At 35.4% G+C, this 6,252-nt stretch overlaps 1 pseudogene; it reads right to left on the reverse strand.

Annotated features, from left to right (window-relative positions):
* Positions 1-1,910: 1,910 nt before the first annotated feature.
* LOC131859639 (cytochrome P450 CYP72A616-like) lies at positions 1,911-6,252 on the reverse strand (annotated as a pseudogene).

Raw genomic sequence — 6,252 nt, forward strand, 5'->3', positions numbered from 1 at the left:
ATTTATACTGAATGGGGTAGTTATAATTAGCGATGGCCATATATTCTTGATAGCCAAACTTTAATCTACTAGAAAGCATTCTTATAACAACAATAAGATGTGAATTACACCCTGTGTTGTTCAATTTGTCTCTGCCAGCATTTATACTGGATCTGGATGGTTCAAATATAAGAGGGGTTTCCTGTTCTTGTGACATTAATTAATTCGTGATGCTTTAAGTACCACCTAGTTTGAAGGGCTGAGTTTGTCTTTCTAACTGCCTCATGAATTTGCATAAAAATTCGTAGATCTCATCAACAAATTTCTCTTGGGCATACCCTACCATTGAGGCATTTTGACAAACAAATTGCATGCTCAGTTTGTGTCTTATTCTGTAAAACAATTCATCTACATTGAGCATACTATTTTTTTTGCGATATTTTGTCATGCAGCTCACCAAACCTGTGCAGGCATGTTATTATTATTTAAGGCATTTTGTTAATCTGTGTAGGCATTTTACTATTATTTCGGCTGTATTGGACAATATTGTATATACTGTCCCTTTTGCTGTTTATTTGTGCAGGTGTTTAATTTGGGAGGTATATATATTCGTATATCTACGTTAGATGTATGGAAAACAATGTTTAAAAAGGTATTCTACACTTCCTATCTATGATTTCATTAGTTTGAAATGGAGATTAAACTGTGGAATGATATTAAACTATGTAATCTAAAGTTCTTCGTATTAAATTTTCATCTTAATTATAATGTCATTTATTTAATTGTATTATATATATTTTTAAAGCAAATAGATAATCTAAAATGATATCTCTTAGTGTTTTCTATATATATTTTTCTAAATATAGGTATGCTAGTACTAATCATTTGAAAACAATAGATTTGAGCGATGGTGTATTCATTATGTATCTAAAGTTGTGTATTCATTATAACATTTCAATTCACTTATAAACAGATTTGCAATAATTACAATGATGAATAAAAGAAGCTTTGAATGAAACCCTATATGAAGATATAATTAGATCATGTGGTGTGTCCTCATCCTATCCTATGCTATGAGACAAGAAAGTACATACCTAAAGTTAGTTTAAGTAGATAAAGTAAAAATGGGGGCTAATTAATTAATTAGATAGTTTTTTTATTAAATATTATATAACACCTGCCTCATAAATACAACTTGGAGAGAAGTTAAAAATCTAATGATGAATGTGTGAATAGGTGCATAGATGAGTCTCACTTACAACACTTAATTAAATATCCATGTACAAATAGATAAATCTCTTATAACTAGAGAAAATAAGAAAACCACATAGAAGAAAATATTCCACTTCAAAAAAAAATGAAATAAACATCTATACTAGTGAGAGAAGGAAAGGAGAATGTGATATGTCCCCTAAAGGATTTATTCTATCACATAAACTTATATAATAAATGTTCCCCCAATAGGAGAGAAAGAAGATGAGAATATGAATCCCCCTCAAAATGAAGTATCCATTGTATTAATGATGAAATCATAGAGATAATATGATCTACTACCTGCAAACAACATTTCTCCTCTTAGTAAGAAATATATATATTGGTAATTGAAGAAGCAACTTCATAAGATGGATGAATAGGAAATCCAAATCCAAATCCAGGGGTGTGTCTCTAATTTTTTTTTCAAAATGATAAAATCAAGTGATGCCAATCCAAAATCCTATGGTTAGATTGGCCTATGTTTGACAAAATGTTTCAATAGGGTCTTGACAGTGGCTTGATATTACAATCCATTTGTCTCTCTTTGAACCACAAAATCTACCTCTATCTTACACCCCAAGTACTCACAATCAAATCATATTCATTGTACAATTCTATCAATCAAATTTTAATTTAGGTTAGTCAAAAATATAATCAATCCATTCTACTTTAACAGATAATACAATAATAATAACATTTATTATATCAAGAGTTCATGACCATCTTGCCCCCACACAAACCAACAATGTTTTTTGTGAATACAAGTTCAACCCCTAACCCAAGTTACAAGAGGACTAGGGGTCTCACAAGAAAATAGAAGGGTTCTTAGGGAATGCCACATATTGTTCTCAGATATTAGTCTAGTGGGTGGAAGATAATCTGAGCTCCATATTGAGGTTTTAGAGTAACTAAAAGCATAGGGGCATGAGTATAAGAAGGTGAAGTCACAAAAGAATTTTTTTTCAGAATCATGGCCAACACTAATTTTGCTTCCAACAAAGCAAAATTCAGACCCACACATATGGTTGGACCTGTTCCAAAGGGCATGAATGCCATTTGGATGCTTTGCAGCCTTTGCAATTCCTTCACCAAATCGCCCTGGGTTGAATTCGTTGGCATCATTTCCCCATAAAGCAGGATCATGATGGATTGCCAGGATTGGAAGCTCAAGCTGAGTGCCTGCAGGAATTGAGAGCCTTCCAAGCTTCATTGACTCGCATGCCTGTCGCGGTAGAGACACTGCCGGTGGATAAAGCCTCAAGGCCTCATTTATAATCATTCCAACCTACAAATAATTCAAACAATCTCTTATGAGACAAATCCAAAATACTGCTTTTGAATTCAAATCCCAGTTCTTGTTTACCACGATTATGATTACTTGAATTCAAATCTCAGTGCTAGTTTAACTGTGATTGTTATTACTTGTTAATGTGGGCGTGTTAGATGGTTCTTACAATTTTGAGGCGACTTAAGCAGTCTGCATCTGGATAATTGTTTCTCCCGCATATTTCCAGCACCTCTCTGCGACCTTGCTCTTGCCAATCTTGATGTATGCCCAACAATATTATACTCCATGTCAACAGTACTGATGTGGTTTCATGACCAGCAAAGTAGAAAGTCTTGCATTCATCAATGATTTCCTCTGTACTCAGGCTTGCATTACTCGTAACATTGACTCTCCCCTGCTCCTTGCTCTGAGACATCATTAAACCAAGCAGATCGGCACCATAGCCACCAGTTTTTTCCATCTCAGAAGTCTTTTTCCTGGCATCTATAACTTGCCGTAAGGATCTTCTTATTTCTTTCTCCAAATTCCAACGTTGCCTATTCTTTGTAGTAGGCAGAAACCTGAGGAGGGGAATCACTCTCAGACATTACATACCAATGTAAAAAAGCAAAAGAAGTTATAGATTCTGAATGCTTCAGAATATGGCTAAACCCTCCTAAATTACCAAGGCATTTATCCTATTGAATAAAGTGTCTTCTCAAGATAAAAATTCATAAACATGGTTCTTGAAGGACGAAGGCATTTGAGATGGGAAGATATAACTAAAAAAATAAAGTGGCACTTCCAACTGTAAGATAAATATTGAAAAACCTCTCAAGAAAAACATAACAGAGACAGAGACATTAACACACTCAAATCAAAATTTTGATTGCATTCTTTGGTACTTCAATATTGACAAATTGTACTGCCGCAAAACACAAGTTTGTCACCTGAAACCTGGAATGTAAACACTGCGAAATAATTCAGCTGTAAGAATCATCTGGTTGCCCTGCATATCAAAGATATGCTTTCCCTCTGTAAAACTGCTTCCAAATGCTGTGCGGGCAATAATATCGGCTGTGAGATCGTGGAACTCCTTTTGCACTTCAATTTCTGATGCGCCTGACAATACCAATTTACTCCATTTGTCCAACATATTGGCACTGCTTTGCACAATAGTTGGAATCATACCCTGTAATTACAGAACTAGTTAATCAAAATATGCAAGTTTCTAGTATGACAGAACATGTCTTCCTATGAAACTCCGAATATAAGTAGCAAAATAGAGAATTAATTTACAATATAATCTACGTGGTTTCAAACAGATTAGGTTTTATTTGCAGAGTCATTGATCAGGATTAAATTGGGAAAATATTGAAATCTAATTTTCAAAATTTTCTATGTTTTAGTAAATTGCAATTTTGAGGGTCTTCGGTGCATTTTTGGACAAATGTTGTGGCCGGAAAGATGAAGAGACATCTTCGATGTTTCCGAAATTTGGTTCTAGATTATTTGAATACCTTTCCAACGCATCAAACGGTTTGTAATTTGGAGCTAGGATGAGAAAGTTGTGCCTTCTCAAAGTGGACTAAAATTTTATATTTAGTTTTTTGATAATTTTGATAGTTTTAGTAGTTTAATTGTAATAAACATTATGGTGACTCTTCGTTTCAATTTCAAGGGATTTGTGTGACCCTTGGGATACATTCGACTTGTATAAACTCCAATTTTGAATAGAATGGAGACAGTTTTTGGTTTGCAATCTTCTTGTTGTCAATTTTTGTGTTGAATTCTACAATACCGCAGGTATCACACCAGGTATTGTAATCTGGTTTTCATAAATCAGATCAGTCATGTATCAGGAATATGTTTAGAATAAAAGCAACTTCTACAGATAGGAGCAGAATATCGGTATTCAAAAAGCACCAGTCAAGACATTTCAGTAGTATCTCAATTCAAGACAACTAGATCTACACTCTACTGACCAGCAAATTAAACAAAATTAATTCATCATGTTATTTTTTTACATGCAAATAACTCCCTGAAGGTCACTGTGTGGTATCAATTTGTAAGTAGTTCCACCGTTTACCCATGAATCTCTTTTTGACTGCTGCAACCTTGGGCTTAATACCACACAGAATCTTCCCTCTGCTAAGAGAAGTATACCCTTTCAAATTGACCAGGGTTTTGCACTCAGATGAAACCGTTCAATAAAGATATGTCAAAACAGGGCAGCAGGGGCATGGCCTTTTAAATTGGATTTCCTCATGCGAAGCATCACTGGCTTAATTCTGTATCACGTGACACAGACAAACAGATTCTGTCTCAATTTAATTAGTTGAAAAATGTTTGGCCATATGTAATGTGACTCTGCAGTAGACATCCTTAAGAGTGGCTTATGGTTCAAGACTGAAGCTTCTTAAAACTAATTGCATGCTACTTGAAAATGACACTTAACATGAACTGTGATAAGATTCAGGGCTTAACACTCAGAAATGCTTGTTATGATGCCCAAGTGCAAAGTTTAGCCTGTGGCACTAATTGGCCATTGGATGCTAGCTGATCTAGACAATGTGGAGATTACATCTAGTTAGAGAAATTACCCTGCCTCTACAAATAGTAAAGGCCCAATAATGCGCCCCTGCATGCTTGGAAGGAGAGTTTTATATTTCTTGATTGGGTGTTGGCCCAGCGATCAATCCTCGGGAAATTTTAGAAGATAGATTTACAAAGCAAATCAAAATTATAATGTATATTTATCAGTAGGAGCTTGATAGATCTCTCAAAACAAGAATTCAATTTATCTATTAAATCAGTTAGGTCCTTATTAGAAACATAAATTCAGACATTTGGTGCCTTGCCTTCAAGAGATCCATATGGAAAGCAGGATTGATGATCTTCCTGCGCTGAGCCCATCTGATTGATTGAAAGGGGATTAACCGGAGGCTTTATAAAGTTGCCAAATTTAGTGGAACATATCTCCTTAATAAGCTCAGGGTGGGGAACAACCAACCGGGCATGATGCCCAAACCAGAAAATAAAATCCTGTCCTATACAAAATAGACCAAACTTATTAATCAATTGGGTTTACAGAATCTCGCATCTTCTTCTTAATTAGCCAATATTCTAAGTTCTTTCACTACCCAAGCAAAAGTAAAACAATCAATGGTGCTACAGAAGAGTTCCAGTAATATGATTAATGAAACACGCCATGCTTAAAAACTGAAAAATACAAGTATACCATAGGCTCTGCTCCACTGATGATAATGGGGAAGAACTCGAGGAAGTATATCATGTGAGAGTGGCATGGGTTTTGACTTCTGCTCAGCGATCATTCTTGATATATCTGTGGTATTCCCATAAAATAGGCTGTATGGAGGGCCCCTGATTCCTTGGGCTTCAAAGAACCTTTTCATTTGCAGAGGCTTCCACCATATCGTTGTTGCAAGCTTGACCAAAAACAAAACTAAACCAGCACAACCAGCCACCATACCCCAAAATATGCACTCCATATTACAGACGTGGCCAACACCCAGCTCTAATTCTTTGGTTGTCAAATCTTAGTTTGCACTTTGCTGTAACAACGTATTTGCTCGCCAAGTGTTATATTTGCATAAAGAAAATGAATGCAAGCAACTTCAACTCCTCTGGTAAGCTTTCCACAGATGACACGGCTTAGATTTTACTCTCTGACACGAAGGTCTTCTTAAGACACTGTAAATCTATATTAGCACTCGCCCACCATACTGGTC

This window comes from Cryptomeria japonica, chromosome 10, assembly GCF_030272615.1.
Source record: "Cryptomeria japonica chromosome 10, Sugi_1.0, whole genome shotgun sequence".
In the NCBI taxonomy this organism is placed as follows: Eukaryota; Viridiplantae; Streptophyta; class Pinopsida; order Cupressales; family Cupressaceae; genus Cryptomeria; species Cryptomeria japonica.